This window comes from Leopardus geoffroyi, chromosome D3, assembly GCF_018350155.1.
Source record: "Leopardus geoffroyi isolate Oge1 chromosome D3, O.geoffroyi_Oge1_pat1.0, whole genome shotgun sequence".
Classification (NCBI taxonomy): Eukaryota; Metazoa; Chordata; class Mammalia; order Carnivora; family Felidae; genus Leopardus; species Leopardus geoffroyi.
The window spans coordinates 26,405,108-26,423,579 of record NC_059339.1 but is presented as its reverse complement, the minus strand read 5'-3'; positions in this window follow the sequence as shown (position 1 = coordinate 26,423,579).

The window sequence follows — 18,472 nt, the reverse complement described above, 5'->3', positions numbered from 1 at the left end:
CAAAAAACCTTAGATTACCTGAATAGCACTGTGTATATTAAAGAACTTGAACTTGGAGTTAAAAACCTTCCCACAAAGGAAGCTCCAGGCCCAGATGACTTCACTGGTGAAATCTACCAAACATTTAAGGAAAATGAACACAATTAAATGCAAATATTTTCAGAAAACGGAAGAAAAGGGAACTTGTCAATTCAGTCAATGAAGCCAGCATTACCCTGATGCCAAAATCAGACAAAGGGATTAAAAGATAAGAAAACTTCAGATGAATATAGACACGTTTTTAACAAAGTTCAAGTTTTAACGAGATTCTTTAAAAAAAAAAAAAAACCATCCTAAGTGTGGTGTACACAGAAATGCAAGATTGATTTAAAATTTGCAATTCTTGGGGCGCCTGGGTGGCGCAGTCGGTTAAGCGTCCGACTTCAGCCAGGTCACGATCTCGCGGTCCGTGAGTTCGAGCCCCGCGTCGGGCTCTGGGCTGATGGCTCAGAGCCTGGAGCCTGTTTCCGATTCTGTGTCTCCCTCTCTCTCTGCCCCTCCCCCGTTCATGCTCTGTCTCTCTCTGTCCCAAAAATAAATAAACGTTAAAAAAAAAATTAAAAAAAAAATTAAATTTGCAATTCAATAAATGGAATTCATGATTTTTAGGAGACTTTTTAGGAAAATTAAGTGATCTTCTCAATAGATGCAGAAAAAGCATTTGACAAAATTCAACATGCATTTCTGATAAAAACTCTCAGCAGACTGGGAACAGAAAGGAATGTCTTTAACCTGATAAAGGACATCTACAAAAAAACCTACAGCTAACATCATCCTTAATGGTGACAGACTGAATGCTTTCCCTCCTAGATGGAGAATAAAACAAAAGTGTCCACGTTCCTCCTTTCCATTCAACATTTTATTTGAAGCTTTAGTCCAGGCAATGAAGAGAGAAAAAAAAGAAGATTAAAGTCATATAGATTGGGAAGGAGGAAATAAAACTAACATCACTTGCAGAAGCCATGATCATTTCCGTAGAAAATCCTAAGGAATTTGCAAGGAAGAAATCCTAAGGAATGTACAAAGAAGTTGCTAGAAATCGTGAGTTTCGCAAAGTCAATATACACAAAATGAATTGTATTTCTATAAACTAGTAACAGCCCTCTGGAAGTTCAAGTTAAATAATACTGCCACTCTACCATGAAAAATACGAAGTACATAGTGATAAACTTGACAAAAGATATTCAAGACCTGTCCTGAGAACTATAAAATGTTGCTGAGAGAAATTAAAGAAGGCATAAATAAATAGGAAATAGACTGTGTTTATGGGCCAGAACATTTAATATTATTAAGATGTCAATGCTGTACACATTGATCCACAGGGGCAATGCAATCAAAACCTCAGGAAGACTTTGTGCAGAAATTTACAAGAAGATTATAAAATTGGTATGTAAAGACAAAGAATATGGAAGAGCAAAAATAATTTTGAACAAGTAAAACAAGATTGGAGGACCTGAATTGTTTGCTTTTAGGATGTATTGTCAGGCTACAGTAACTGAGACAAGATCACTGTGGTGTTGGCAGAATTTAGATAGATAGTGGAAGAGAACAGAGTTGAGAAATAGACCCACACACATACAGCCAATAGATTTTTAATAAAGTTGCGAAGGCAATTCAATGAAGGAAAGGACAACCTTTTCATTAAATGTGTTTAAAAAAAATCAGCCATATGCAAAAAAAATAATAATCTTGACTCTTACCTCAAGCCACATACAAAAGTTACTCAAAACAGATCATAGACCTCAGTGTACGAGCTGAAATTACAAGACTTCCAGGGGAAAACAGATGAGAAACTCATTGAGAAATGATTTTTAAAATACAACACAAAAGAACCAACTATAAAAAATAATATCCATTCGTTGGATGAGATCAAAGTTTCAACATTTTGCCCTTTAAGATACATTTGGGGAGGGGCGCCTGGGTGGCTCAGTCGGTTGACCGACTTCGGCTCAGGTCATGATCTTGCAGTCGGTGAGTTCGAGCCCCGCGTTGGGCTCTGTGCTAACAGCTCAGAGCCTGGAGCCTGCTTCGGATTCTGTGTCTCCCTCTCTCTCTTCCCCTCCCCTGCTCATGCTCTGTCTCTCTCTGTCTCAAAAATAAATAAAAAAAATTTTAAAAAAAAAGATACATTTGGGGAAATAAAAAGACAAACCACAAACTGGGAGAAAATACTTATGGAACACGTATCCAACAAGTTTTGTCTCTAGAATATCTAAGGAACACTTGCAACTCAAAAATTTAAAAATACAAAAAGAAATTTTAAGAAATTTTAAGTGGGTGAGAGAATCTAACATGAACTTCACCAAAGAAGACATTTGGATGGCCAATAAACATATAAAAAGATGCTCACCATTATCAGTCATTAAGGAAATGAAAATCAGAACCGTAAAAGAGATGTCACTACACATCCACGAGAATGGCTTAAATTAGAAAATTGGATTATACCAAGTGTTGACAGGAATGTTTAGTGACTGAGACTCTTACACAGTACCAGGCAAGATGTGAAATGGTACAACCACTTTGGAAAGCCATTTGGTAGTTCCTTAAGGAGTTAAACGTATGCCTACCATATGATATAGCCATTCCACTCCTAGGTATTTACCTAAGAGAAATGAAACATATGCCCTCGCCAAGACCTTCCAGCAGCTTCATTTGTAAGAGCCAAAAGGTAAATAACCTGAATGTCCGTCAGTAGGTGAGTGGGAAGACAAAATGAGATATATCCATACAGTGGATCGCCACTGGGGTCTTGATATTTCTGATTCATCTAGTATATTTGAGCATTTGCCTATACAGGATCAGATTCTAGGGGAAGTCTGCCTGATTTCACAGTTTTAAAATATCATTGGTTTAAAGTTTATTTATTTATTTTGAGAGTGGGGGAGAGGGAGGGGAGAGAGGGAGAAAGACAATCCCAAACAGGATCTACACTGTCAGAGGAGAGCCCGACGCAAGGCTCAAACTTACAAACCGCGAGATAATGACCTGCGCTGAAATCAAGAGTCAGACACTTAATTAATTGAGCCACCCAGGTGCCCCCTAAAATACCAGTGGTAAAATAAGCTGCTCTGAGAATGTATCCAGCTATCTTTACACACTCATCCCAGGCCTTTGTACCGTCCACACCCAGAGCCCATATCTCCATTCTGATTGAGGGATCCAGGCCCATTTCCATACAATCATGTGGTTTGATCTGTTTCAGTACATCCTACTCCTTAAAAACGTAAGCATGATTACATCTTCAGACATTTGCAAACGGAAAAGAAAAAATAGTGTTCGTTGTCTAAGCACACATTAGAATTTTGGCTTGGGAAACATGGTTCTCAGGCTTGGTTTGGATTCCTACCTTACCTTCTTTCTCTTGGTGTTTTCTTTTCCCTCCTTTTGGATTTCCAGAGTCATGGTGTTATCTCCTCTTTCTGTCTCTACTGGAGGCAGGTAGCATATTAGTATACTATAAGATAATGGAGGTTAAATCTGGCTCTTCTGCTTACTAGCTGTGTGACCGTAGGTAGTTTACTTAGTCTCTCAGCGCCTCAGTTTTCGCTCTTGGGAAACGTCAATAACCATGGTACAACTTCCTTGACCTACTGAGACATGCAATGCTCTTAACACTGGGCTCACATTAAGTGGGCAATAAATATTTGCTGCTTCTAGAGTCAAAAGGTCAGATTCACCTTATCACACTGCCTTATACCAACCAGTTTCAATAGATGATCTCCCAGATGGAAGATTGTATTTTAACACGGTCTTGTTATAGGATGTAGATTCTAACTGGGATTTCAGGCATGATCAAATGGGGCTGGGGAAAAGAGGGGCCAGGGCAAGGTTGTCCAGGGCCAAATTATGTCCCAATCACAACAGACGTCAGAACTACATGCAAAGTTCATTAAAATCAGGGTCTCTAAAAGGTGGGCCCAGGAAAATGCATTTTAACAAGCCCTTCAGACAACTGTCATTTGCAAGAAAGTTTTAGAATCCTTGCCTATGGCATGCATATCAGAGTATAAACTCTTTTCCCCCATGTCTTGCTATTACATACTTATATTTCTATATTTTTTTAATTTTTTTTTAACGTTTATTTATTTTTGAGACAAAGAGAGACAGAGCATGAACGGGGGAGGGTCACAGAGAGAGGGAGACACAGAACCTGAACCAGGCTCCAGGCTCTGAGCTGTCAGCACAGAGCCCGACGCGGGGCTCGAACCCACCGACCACGAGATCGTGACCTGAGCCGAAGTTGGATGCTTAACCGACCAAGCCACCCAGGCGCCCCTATATATTATATACTTACACTTCTTTCTTCTCAATTTCTTTACTTTTTGTGTGTGTGGAGGGAAGGAGAATAATGCTTTAAAGGAAACCCAAAACCTTAATTACATGGGATTTTTTTTCATTTTGTCCTCGTCAGGACTTGTGTAGATGCATTTTTTAATTCTTACACCTCTGCAGTAATATATATGCAGAATTTTGCAGCCTGCCTCTGATTAACATGGCACTGCATGTGTTATGTCATCTTGCTGCATTGTTTTTCTCACACCTGCTCTTCCTCAACCCCTTGTTTCTCTGTCTAGGGAACCATCTAATGTGGCTAGATAGGTATGTGCCTGTGTCCACACCCGGACCATCTTATTTTTTAAAAAATGCTTATTATTATTTTTGAGAGGGAGAGAGAGAGAGAGAGACAGAGCACGCGTAGGGCAGAGGCAGAGAGAGACGGGGGGACAGAGAATGCCAAGCAGGCTCTGTGCAGACCACAGCGAAGCCCGATGCGGGGCTGAAACTCACAAACCATGAGATCATGACATGAGCCCAAGTCGCACACTTAACCGACTGAGCCACCCAGGCACCCCCAAACCATCTTATTTAAATATATAGTTTTATGCATCGAATTTTGGAAGCTTGATAAATCTTTGGTTTGTCTTACTCTATGTGTCTTACAAGCATTGTGAAATGTTTTGTTTGTTTTTTTCTGAAAGCTAAGTGAGTAATAAAACAAAACTTGAAAGGATGCAGTTAGGCTATGCCTAGGCTTACAGCTTCACATCAGATCTCCATAGTGAAGAAGGTTGCTTTACATTAATGAGGATCATATTTACTCTTTTAGCCTCACCTGCAATTATTGGGTGAGCTCAGGTCTCCTTAGTTCATTACCACCATTAGCGCCTGTCAATAAGGGAGAGTGTGCCTGAAATGTACAAGTACCTGTGAGTTTGGGAAGACTCATCTCTTCTAGTGGACGGCAGCTCTGGCCTGTGGGGTGGAGAGTGTGGGTCCTGATCCTACAGCTTACTGAAAATTGAGCAGTCTCTGGACTTTGGATGTCCCATCTGTATAAAGCCAAAGCAGCATCTCTCCTAGTACGTCGTGTGGGCCACCTGCTTCAGAATCATCCACACAACAGTTAGTTGTGCAGCGGCCTATTGAACCACAAGCTGGAGTGAGGCCCAGGAATCTGCATCTTCAACAGGTCTCCCAGGTATATCTCATGGAACATTAAAGCTTAGGAACCTCAGGTCTGTGGTTAGACGTGCCCTGCAGCTGACCTACAAATTCCCCTTTGCTCTTTCTTGGGCAGCAAGGAGTTAATCCCGGCTAGCCAGTGTGGTCCTCACCTGCTCCTGCAGGAGCTACGCCAGGCTCTAGGGATGCAGCTCACTGACACCTGGCTACCTGCTTAGCTCTTGAAGCCAGAGTGGCCGTGGCTGGCCTGCCCTGTGACAGCTCAGACCACAGGAAGCCACTCTCACCCTAGCTGGGTCTCCAATCTGCATACAGTAGACTGCTGTCTGTCCAGGCTCCCCTTGAAGTCCCTATGAGGAACCATCTTGCTTTCTAGAGCCTGATATTAAAGCTGAAATTCTAAGCACCCAGCATGTACCAGGAGCCCAGTACAAGTCTGGTAAATGAATAGAGTCATGAAGGAGAGGGTAATGTAAGGAGTATGAGGTGGGATCTCATGCACAAGGCAGATGGTTGAGGACATTATATACTTGTGGGGCAAAAGTGTGTCCTTAAATGAAATCAGATACCTGGCACATAGTATGCATTTTAAATGCTGTTATGATAGATGCGCTTGGTAGCATCCCCTTCCCCATTTCCCTTCAGCCCTTCATTGTGCCAGCCCCCAAGTGTTAGAATCTATATCCCTGTGCTTTCCCCTCTGCCTGCTAGCAGAAGAGGCCAGAAACCCTACAGAGTTAGCTCATGACCTCCAGCAGTCCTGGAAACAGTAACTGATTGACATGAGTGTATAAATACCCCAGCTCCCTCACCCTTTCAGTAGGCTAGCCCTGAGATGTGGATCTTCTGGAGGTCCCCAGAGAGATAGAGCCCCAATTGCCCATGGTGGTCATTTGCTTGATAACATACATTTGCTTTTGAGTGTGTGTGGGGCTCCTTCCCCTTGCCTCTATCTTTTCTCCACTCCACTACTGATGTTCCGCAGATCAACTCCAAAATCAACTACTTGCACTCAAATCTTCACTTCAGGATCAGCTTCTGAGAGACACCATGGTCAGGATGGTTGTTGAATGGATGAATGATTAAATATCTAATAGATCAAACCAGAGGGATTGGATTCTATACACTTAAAGCATAGTAAGTCTTTGCAGGAGGTTGCTGAATGAATAGCATTCGATAAATGATAGTGTTCGAGGTAGACCCTTACAATTCTAGCACTCAAATTTCTGGTAGAGAAGTGCATCTTGAGGGGTGCCTGGGTGGCTCAGTTGGTTAAGCATCCTACTTTTGATTTCGGCTCTGGTCATGATTTCATGGTTCATGAGTTCGAGCCCCACATCAGGCTCTGTGCTGACCATGTGGAGCCTGCGTGGGATCTCTCTCTCACTCTCTCTCTCTGCCCCTCCCCCGCTTGTGCTTGCTCTTGAGCTCTCTCTTTCTCAAAATGAATAAAAGTAAATAAGTAAATAAGAAGAAATGCATCTTGTAAGGGTGAAGGGATGATGCATGAATGATCATCGAATGGAATCAAGAGTTAGAGGTCGATGTCTTGGTACATATTGTTGAATAAATCCTTTTCACGCGGGTGGGAGGGAAAAGGAAGACAGGGAAGAGAAAGAGGAAGGAAGGAAGAATAGAAAGGAAGGAGGGAGGGAGGAGTTTCAGAGGCTTAGAGCCAGAAGTGAACATCGTGAAGGGGCCTATGAGACCCCATGTGCTCTGGTGCCTGTTGGGGTTGCAGTGACACCCTCCACCAGTCACTCCCTTTTGCATCACACTCCACATCAGCCACCTTTCAGCTCCAGCTCTCTGCAGAAGCTGTTTTCTTAGCTGGGAAGGATCTCTTATTAATGACCCTGCCTACTGAACTCCTGAGACTCTTACATCTCAGCTAAGAATTTGCTTCCTCGGGGAAGCCTCACAGACATTTCCATCACATTACATGTATATATAACTATATAGCTGTCATGTCACTTGGCATCATTTCCCCCTTATGTCATTAATTACTGGATGGCTAACGCATCTCAGCAGAACGGATCCTTCTTATCCATATGCCCAGGGTCCATCACAGGCCCTGGCACATAGTAAGTGCTCAATAAATGCAGGCTGAATGACACAAGCATGGCACCTGGCCCAACTCAAACCTTAAAACTAACATTTCTCTGGGCAGTCAGGGTTCCAGGAACTATCACCCCCCCCACACACACACACACACCGTTCCCACCCCCATAACACCCCACACTAACCAAATGGTAAAATGTACCCAAAATCTCAGGAAAGCCTTGGACAAGCCATCTTAGAATAGTAACAGCTTCTGTCCCAGCCAGCACTGTCACAGGCAGCTTAATTATGGTAATTAGAACCCACATTAAAACATGATTATAACATAAAATTGGAATTAGCCATATTACACATCCAAATTTTTCGGTATGCTTATTGATTTTCCTCCCCTGTTAATCAGAGAGCTACAGTAAATTCAGATAGATCTGGTATAATTAAAACTGAGCCTGTGAGTGCTAGTGAAAATTCTAATTAGCATCTGTCTTTTGTTAAGGACAGTGAGGTGGAGATGTATATTTTTATGGGAAACGTAATCAGGGCACTCATGTTTCTTTTCTGGATCCTAGGTGGGGCAGGCCACATAATTCTCATTCCTTCTTAAGGACTGTTTCAGAAAAAAAAAAAAAGTGCAAATAGTGAAGACATCTATGAAATGCCTAAACAAGAAGTGGTTGGTTTAATGAAAAACTAGTCAAACTTGGTGGTAGGAAGCATACAGATAAAACCACCAATTGAATTGAATCACCATCTTTTCTATATGGTGGAGTGATTTTGAAATTAGGCAACCTTGAGTTCACATCTTAATTCTGCTGATTACTATCTGTGTGATCTTGAACAAATTTTGTTTTGCCTCTCTGAAACTCAGTTTCCTCATCTGTGAAATGGGGATAATGGTAGAGCCTATCTCATAGGGTGATGGGAGGATTAAAGAGATTACACATTTTTCAACATGAAGTAATTTTTCAATAAGTGTGAGTTGTGATCATCAACATCACCACCACCATCATCACCCATCATCACCATCATCATCGCCCATCATCTTCATCATCACCATCATCATCATCACCACCATCACCAACACCACCACCACCACCATCACCCATCATCTTCACCATCATCACCACCATCACCATCACCATCATTACCATCACCATCATCACCAACATCAGCATCACCACCACCACATCATCATCACCATCATCACCACCATCAGCATTATCATCATTATCACCATCATCATCACCACCATCATCATCACTACCACCACCATCACCACCATCACCATCATCACCAACATCAGCATCACCACCACCACATCATCATCACCATCATCACCACCATCAGCATTATCATCATCATCACCATCATCACCACCATCACCATCACCATCATTATCACCATCGTCTTTATTGACATTAACACCATAGTTATCGTTAGCATCCAAGATTTGTAATGCATTCCATGGCCCTGGTAAGCTTTCTGGTATAGTGAAAACACCACGACTTTGGATTCTGGTAGCCCTCCAACCATGCCACTCATAAGATATACAACCTCAGACAAGCCATTATATCCTTCTCAGTGTGTTTCCTTATTTGTAAAATGAATACGATTTCCAAGGGGATATTGGGGATGGGATAAGGGCACAGAGCTAGTCATTTGAGCAATGTTAATTCTCCATCTCTAATATCCAGTTCTGTCTCTTGGACAGACTGCTTTGGGGATAGTATATCTCAGGCATGTAGAGAACATAAAATGAAGGATCTCCATGTTTCTAGTCACCAGCCTTCAGCCTTCAGTCAGAGGATGTTTTGTGCTGCCTCCTACAAGGCCATGTTCCACTGTCATGACCTTAGCTGCTGGGAAGTGTTTCTGCCATCTATATGTATGGAAGACACCGTAGAGCTTATCAACTATCCCATGTGTTTACCTGCATTTCCAAACCTCCTTTGCAGTTAATGCACGTGACTCCTTCTGGCCAATAGACTGTGAGTGGAAATACGTCACTTCCACTTGCCAGGAAACCACAGACAGAGATAGCAAAGCCTAAAGACGGAAGTGGCCTAGATCGTCAAGCCACTACAGGGAGGACAGTGGTCCTGGAGAGCAACTGCATCTGCACAGGGCTTGTATAAGCGAAGAATAAACAGCTGTTGCACAAAGCCGCTGAGGTTTTGAAGGTTTTTTGTTACAGCAGGTGTAGTGTAACCTGTGCCAATTAGTACGGTAATTGGTCTCTACAATCAAGTCTCTTTTTGGTGTGTGCCTCTTGCTCCAAATACACGAATGGCCTGTTGGCTTTCGGCCATTCCCAAACTGATGAACTTTCTTCCAGAGCACATTTTGGGTGTAGACTGGAGGGGAATCGGAACTTCTGAGTTCAAAGATTTGCCAAGGTGCTCATGCCCCTCTATGCGATGCGCATCCGGTCCCTCACTGTTCAGATGGTGTAGGTGGCTGGAGGAGAAACACAGAAAACCCAAAACATGAGGGCCCTCGCATGGCTCGCTCACAGCCACGTAGCCCCCTGTACAATTCCTGGGGTGCCCCACGGAATTGATATGTCAACTATCACGGCATCTATTGTTTTCCCCCAATCGGAATCCACACCCATCTTTATTTTGGTATCAGAACTTCAGTTTTGATTTGAGAACCATTCGCTGGATGCAGCCTGGTGAGCTTGTCAACCAAAAGGCTTTCCCCTCCTCTACCCGAGTGGTAAGCACATGACCCAGCCTAGCTAGTGACTCATACCAGGTGCAGCCCCTTGAAGGGACTGGGGATGGTCCCTGCTTCCTAGATCCTCAGCGCTCCAACGGTCCAGCTCTTTGTTGGTCTGTGAGATATTCCTGTCCTTCTAACAAAGCCTTCCCACCTTTTCCTGGCTGAAGGTAGCCAGCATCAGCCCCTTTTCACCAAAGAGTCCTGAGTAATACATAGTAATGAATTCCACCCAATATTGACAAAGCTCTTGTCATGTGTTGGGTGCCATACTGGACCCTATTGCCCTGTCATTCAAAGTTTGGGACACATTTTATGTTTGACCTGTTAAGAAAACATAACCCAGACAGTAAGCAAAATGTGGACTTATTCATTCAACAAAGGTACTGTGTTGAGTATGGGCAAACACATATCTAGGTGCTAGGGATACAGGAGTGAACAAAACAGACCCAAATCCCCACCCTCTGACATTTCAGTTGGAGGAATCAGAGGAAAATAACACATAAATGAAAACACAAAGTACTCGGATGCTCAGAGGTGCTGTGGAGAGAAATGAAAACAGGACAGGCGGGCGGGAGCGCATGGTGGTAGGTGGGGGGAGGCAGGATAAAGAGGGGTTGCAATTTTAAACCCATTAGTCAGGGAAGACTTCACTGCGGTTTGTGCAAAACCTGGAAAATAGAATTGTGTGTGCTCTTGTTCTTGTTCCCAAATTCCATTTTGCAGGTGACTTGGTTTATAGGGCTGTTGTGGGGACAGGACCTGACACTTAAAAAGTAGATAATAAATGCTAGCTGGAAACAAGTACAAAGAAGGCATTTGGATGCCAGGTCAGCTCTGAGGGTGTGGGGAGCACCGACACTCAGCCTCCCATCCTGAACCATCACCCTGAAGCATCCCAACCTGGACCATCACCCTCGGGCTGCTGACAAAGCCCCTCCTCCTCCAGGCCCTGGAAACTACTGAAGCTTTGGCTCCTTAGGATGGTTTGCAACCACCAGACCCCCATCCCTCAGCTGCTGGCTGGTCCTGCTGCACCTGTCAGTCACTGCTCTGGAAGAGCTTGGGGGTGCAGGGAGGAAACAGGGCACAGAGAGGGGGGGAAATAAATGCACAAGCCCAGCCTGAGGCAGATGGCTTTTGTCCCCATGGGCAAGGTGCTTCTAACATCTCCCATTCCTCCCTGCTGCCCCACTTCCCTACATCTGACAAATGCTCCAGGGCATGGGCTCTGGATAGAGGTGGATCTGGCTTCAAATCCTGCCTGGACATATGAGTACAGGCAATCTCCTCACCCTATGAACCTCAATTTCATAATGCCAACTTCCTAGGTCAAGGTTAGAGTTACGATGTGATACATAGAAATCACCTAGCCGCGTGCCGAGCATGTTGTGAATGGATCTTGATTCACTCCCGGCTCCAAATCCTTGGACTCAGCCTCTATAGGACACCCTGGTCCCACCCACTGTGTGGTTAGGGCTCTGCATGGAGACGTTGAGCCCAAGGGCTCTTGGCCCCAGCTCCACATTAGGGTCACTTGGGAACTTTAAAGAAAACATATGCCCGGGCTCACTCCCAGAGAATGTGATATAATTAACTTGGATTGTATCCTGGGCATAGGAATTTCTATAAGCTTCCAGGTAATTCCAAGGTGTAGCCAAGGTTGAGAAGCACCGCTTTGGCCCAGGGCTTTGATGTAAGCCCCCTACACTTATTCCCAAAGTATGGGATATACTTAGACACCATGCCCTTAGGCAGCTTCTCAGATCATCTGATTTTTATTTTTCTAATTGGGATCAAGAATTTGTAGAGCATCAACCATGTTCCTGGCACAGTGTTAGACACTGAGTAAAGTACCGTGCCTGCCCTCAGGTAGCTTGGTGTCTGGATGACGGTACCATGGAGAAATGCCGGGCTTGAAGGCGACTCTGAAAGCAGGGAGGAACGGAATCTTACCCAGATTGGGGGAATGGGTGGAAAGGAGGGGGTTGCCGTGTCACAACAAAACTTCACCTTGAAAAAATGAGTAGCAATGGCCTGGTAGAGATGTGGGAAGAAGAAATGTAGCCCAGGTAAACCGGAGCAGCATGAACAAAAACATGTGGAGGTGTGAAAAATCAAGGAGTGTGTTGGGGGGGTACAATACAAGGAGGGAGATTACCCCCAGCCAGGTCTATATGACAGGGGTGGAAGCCAGATAGCAGAATCCTTCACATTACAGGCACTGGGGAGCCATGGGAGGCTGTAGGTTACAAGGCAGCCTTTATTCTGTGCATAAGCATTCAGGGTACAGCTGCAATTGAGCGCTGGTGGGGGTTGGGGGGGGCGGTGCGACATCCAGAGAAGGAAAAGCCTTTGTTTGGCAATTCTCTCCCAAGCAACTTTATTTCATTCCCTTCCATCATGTAGGAACTCAGAAGTTATCAAGAGAACATCACTGCCATGGTAACGGTAAGAGAAACAAACAATGCATGCATTGTATAAAATTGTCCATAAAGGCTGTTTATTTTTCATACCATTATTTTAATAGGCGGGGATGGCAGTGATGGGATGGAGAACAGCAGGCTGTAATGGTGCCGTTAACGCTGCCTTTTCTCCAAACGACTCGAAATGCTCACAGACATTCAGACATTGGCACTTAGATCATGTCTCCGGCTGGGAACTCCCGCTGGTTTAGAGTCTCGCTGCTGGGAAGCATCACCTGTTCCCGGATCCGAAAGGCAGTGTGGCTCAACGGTTATAAACTTGAACCGGAGGTCAGACCGTCCTAGGTTCGAGCCCGCGCTTCCTGCCTGGTGGCTGATGGGCAAATTTCAGCACCCCTCTGAGCCTCTCTTCACTCAGCTGCCAAGTGGAGATTCATTCATTCACTCACTCAATATTAAGATTTCATCGAAAATCTCCCTACTTTGTGTTGAAAAAGGTTCTTGCGTTCATGGAGTTTAGAATCTGGTGGGAGAACACACCTGTAAGCACATCAGTAAATAAGAAAGATGGTTTTAGATAGTGATACTTGTTAAGGAGAATTTAAAACCGAGGAAGTGCTTTCTGAAGAGGTGCCATTCTAGCTGACCACAGGAAAATGACAAAGAGCCAGCTGTGTATCTATCAGGAGGAAAAGCCTTCCGGGCAGGTGGACAGCCAGAGCAAAAGCCTGAGAGGCACATCTGGGTTAGGAATGTTTAGAGATGCAGCTTCCTACAGCAACCACCAGGCCAGAGAGGGAGGAGGGGCCGGATCTTGGGGGGTCCTATAGGCTAGGGTAGGAGTTTGACTTATAATAAGATCGCCTCCTACAGGTGGCTGTAGGGATTAAATGAGATATCAAATGGTCAACTCGAAACAGCTGCTTTAAACATTTATTTATTTTGAGAGAGAGACACAAACAGAGCGTGAGCAGGGGAGGGGCAGAGAGAGAGGGAGACACAGATTCTGAAGCAGGCTCCAGGAGCCGAGCTGTCAGCACAGGGCCCGACGCGGGGCTCGGACCCATGGACCGTGAGATTGTGACCCGAGCCAGAGTCAGGCGCCCCAGCAGCTGCTGCAAAACATCAGCCCTTACTCTCGCAGGGAGGGCTGCCGTAGAACCCATCATCTCTTGAGTGTGGAAGCTGACACCATTGTTAAAAAGAAATGGGAGTCACTCAGGCCTTGTCCATGGGCTTAATAGGTTAATTTCAGTTGGCCACTCCCCTAGATGTAGTCAGGAACTTTCTCGGCAGTACCTCAAGGTAATCTGCCCCTGAGCCTCCATCACCCAAAGGAAGATGAGGTCCCGAGTCCCTGCAGATTCCCCCTAAGAGATAGTGACCTTGGCTGCAACAATCCTTTCTCTTCTTTTGCCAATAACTTCCCCACCCCCACCCTCCTTCCTATAGAAACCTATTCTGTACAACTCCTCCTCCGAGCTCTTTTCTACTTGGATGATGGGATGCTGTCTGATTCAGGAAATGCTTACTGGAGCCAGTTAAATCTTCAAAGGTACTCAGTTAAACCTTGTTTTTAACACCACAGGATGGATGAATTTCTGAACTGGGAAGTTTTGAGAGATCACTTTTCCTAATTATTTTCCTTTTGCATATGGGTGAAGTAAGGATCAGAGAAGAAAAGAGACTTACAGACCTCACACAGGAGGCAGTAGGGAGGCCTCCAGGCGCTACACTTCATACCCACTGTTCCTTGGGCTCCTGAACTCAAGTCCACCCGTGATCTCCAAGGGAAAACTTCTTGGCCTCCATTCCTGCCAATGCTGGGTGTTGATTTCTTCTGGAGAACAGTGTGTGGTGATGGAAAAACTCAGACCCTGTGAGGCTCTGCTCTTCTCCCCGCACCCTCCTCTATCTTCCTGGGGACAAAGCCTGGGCTTTGGCCAAGAAACCGGGAAGAAGCTGAATCCCTGATGGGCTCAGGAGTTTTATTTCTTCTGTGCCCTTAACCCCAGCTGGGCTTTCTTCTGCGTCATAATAAATAGACGTACTAAACCCTGCTGGAGAAGAACTCTCCGTGGCATTGGGCCCATGTTGCTTCCTAAAGTCTATGTGATACAGTAAAACTACTCCCTTTTCAGGATGAGCACTTAGTTCAGCACTGAACCTGTATCCTCTCTCTTACCTTTGCAAAAACCCTAGGAAGTCATCACTGCTATCTCTCACTTCATACGGACAGGAAAACTGAGGTTTGAAGGTCACACTTGGAGGAGGAAATTCAGGCATGTCGGACCCCAATTAAACCTGCTGATTCCACAGGACACGGGTGCTCTTGGGGTCACCAAACACAAAAGTCTTAGGATGGTCCATAGGTGTGTGCCTCTTTGCAGAGGGAGGCTGCTCTCCATGGTCTGAAAAATGTACGCATTACAGTTTATAATGCCAGCAGAGTATATAAATATACGCAGTATCTTTAATTGATTTTTCCCCTCGCCTTTGAGGCCCAAAAGCATAAACCCAGGGAAGTCTTCAGGCTAGGTTCGCGGGAACTTGACTGTGGGGTCTTATCACATCCTCTATGTTTGTCCTTCCCTGTTAGCCTCCTTCATGTCTCCAAAGTACACTGGCTTTCCTTCTCATCTGGCCAGACAAGCCGCTAGAGAATGCAAATCCAGTTTGCAGGCTCGCTTTGTATTCTGTAAACTTTCAGTCTGAAATAAAGGCATTGTCTCCCTGTCGGATCTCTGCTTTCCTCAAGAGCCAGGGCAGGTTGTATAGACAGATCAAGCATTTCCAAGGAAACCAAAGAGGCCTAACTGCTTCTTTCTAGGTAGTGTGGACACACTGGATGAGGGTGGTTGTGTCACAGTCAGTCACTCCCTTGTTAGCGTCTGGCCAGCGTGATGCAATGACCACATCCCTTTGGCACAGGGCTACACCAGGCTCATGGGAAAGTTAGGAAGACCAGGTTCAAATCACAGGAAGAGAAGCTGGTTGGATGCTCTGCCTTCCCCCATCACTCAAAAACAACTTGCCTCCTTTACTCTCAAATCATCCCATTTTATCTTCCTCATAGAACCTGGAGTTCTCTGAAACTGTTAATTATTAAAGGATTTACCGTCCATCTCTCACCTGTACCAGGTAAGCTCTGGAAAGCTTCGAATTGTTAATTGCTGCATCCTCAGTGTCTGACACATAGTAGATGTTCAAGAAATATTTTTTGAAAGGGTGGGTGGGTGGATGGATGGATGGATAGACAGATGGATGGAGAGTTTACTACATGCCATGTGTACTATCTTAAGTGCTTTCGAATAATCATCTCATTTAATCTAAGTCACAGCTTGTCATTGAAACAGTTTCAGAGAATTTAAGTCAGTTGTTCAAGGTCACACAGCTGTTAGTAGGAGAGAAACCATTCAAATTCAGGTCTCTCAGGTTTCAAAGCCTGGTTTCACCACTCAGCTATACTGTCTCCCCTGGCATAGAATATCAGTCCTGGAAAGGATTTGGCGCTCATGTGCCAGTCTAGTGAAATTTCCAGGCTTCACTAGACTCTCAGTTCTGAAGAGCAAAGGACAGAGTCTTCTGCACCCACAGCACCTACTACAGAGTTTGGCACCTACTAGCTACTCAATAAATAGAAGATACTCAAAGAGTATTTGTAGATAGATGGATGAGTGAGGCCGTGGTTGAGTGGATGGATGGATGGATGGATGGATGGGTGGATGGACGGATGGATGGATGGAGAGATGGACGGATGGACGGATGGATGGATGGACAGATGGACGGATGGATGGATGGGTCAGTGGATGGACGGATCCATGGATGGAACGATGGATGGATGGATGGATGGAAGGACGGATGGACGGACGGATGGATGGACGGACGGACGGACGGACGGATGGATGGACAGATGGATGGACAGATGGATGGATGGATGGATCCATGGATGGAACAACGGATGGATGGATGGATGGATGGATGGATGGATGGATGGATGGGTCAGTGGATGGATAGACGGATGGATGGACAGATGGGTGGATGGATGGATCCATGGATGGAACGATGGATGGATGGATGGATGGATGGATGGACAGATGGATGGATGGATGGATGGGTCAGTGGATGGATGGATCCATGGATGGAACGACGGATGGATGGATGGATGGATGGATGGATGGATGGATGGATGGGTCAGTGGATGGATGGATCCATGGATGGAAGGATGGATGGATGGACGGATGGATGAATAGCAAAACAGTCCCAGAGAGGCTGATGATTCACCTAAGATTACACAGCAAGTCAGCAGAGGAGGGCTCAGAATCGAGGACTCTAACCCACTTCTCTCTCACACACACAACACCAAAGCTTTGAGAATGAAACAGTGTTTTCCTTACAGTCTGAACAGAGCTCAATTCTTTAGTGCATCAGCTCATGGGAACTTCTCTCTAACCCCATAAAATAAGTGTTATTGTATCCCCTCATGTCACAGGGATATTATATCCATTTGTATCAATCACCCCACACTATAAGTGTTATTTTTATCTCTTCTCCTCAGAAGAGGAAAACAAGGCTCAGAAATGTTAATAACTTGCCCTTCTTACCCAGCAAAAGAGGTGAGGCCAGGATCTCACCTTTTGTCTCCTGACCAATTTTAAGTGTGTAAGAGTTGATTTATCTAATGGCAACATACAGATTTGTGGGCACACATCTCTACACGGAAGCTAGATTCTCTCCCTGGGCAGCTGTGGGTGGCAGAGAATCCACCGACACCAGAATGGACACACAAGGTGTCCTGTGGTCACAGAACACAAGCCTGACAAAAGGTAGACCAACTGTACGATTTTGAGCAAGTTACTATCTCCCTGAGCCTCAGTCTCCTCATCTGTAATATGGGTATCAAAATTGCCACAGCAGATGATTTTCATCCGCAAGCCGCTCTGGTCCCAGAATGCTATTCCCATCATGGTATTTCTTCTTGGTGGGGGGGGGGGGCGCGGAATCTTAAAGACAGAGAGAGAGAAAGAGAGAGAGGGAGAGAGAGAGACTTCCCACCATCATAATCTCAGATTTCAAGGTCCTATTCTGTTAGGACTTTTCTCCATGCCATGTTTCAGCTGGCATCAGAATGAGGAAATCCCTGTCTGTGTTATTCAATGGGTTAATAATTTACTATATCACTTCTTCTGTGCAAGATACCTGCATGCAAGTAATGACCTTCTCAACACCCAATGCCTTTATCAAAAGAAGTAACCCCTGATGGTGGACTTTTAGTCATTGTGGCCCGTGGTAACGAGGGGGTACCAAAGCGCCAGGGGACATCTACTGAACCATAGCATGGAGACAGCCATCAAATTCCTGAGGTGGGAGGAGTGCCAGCTCTGGACTCAGACCTGGCCTTGAATCTACCTTGTCCCATCGCTTCCTGGCCACGTGACCTCAGGTGGGTTGTGACCTTCTCTAGGACTCAGGTGCTTATCTGTCAAACGGAGACAAGCACGTCTCACTGTGAAGGATCGTTACGAAATTGAAATGAACAACCCTGCACTCTGTGGTATAGTACCTGGCAAGCAGGAGATGCTTATAAACACTGGTATCTTGCCTCCAAGTGTGGAGCTGGCCTATCTCTTTGTTTCTCTCTTCCTCAGTTTCTCCTGTTCTGTTTTCCTCAGTTGCCTTCTTTATGTTTCCCTTCAAGGAGTATTATTGGATGCCTATTTCATGCTAGTACTGTGCAGGCCCTAAGTGTTTGGTGATGGTGAGAC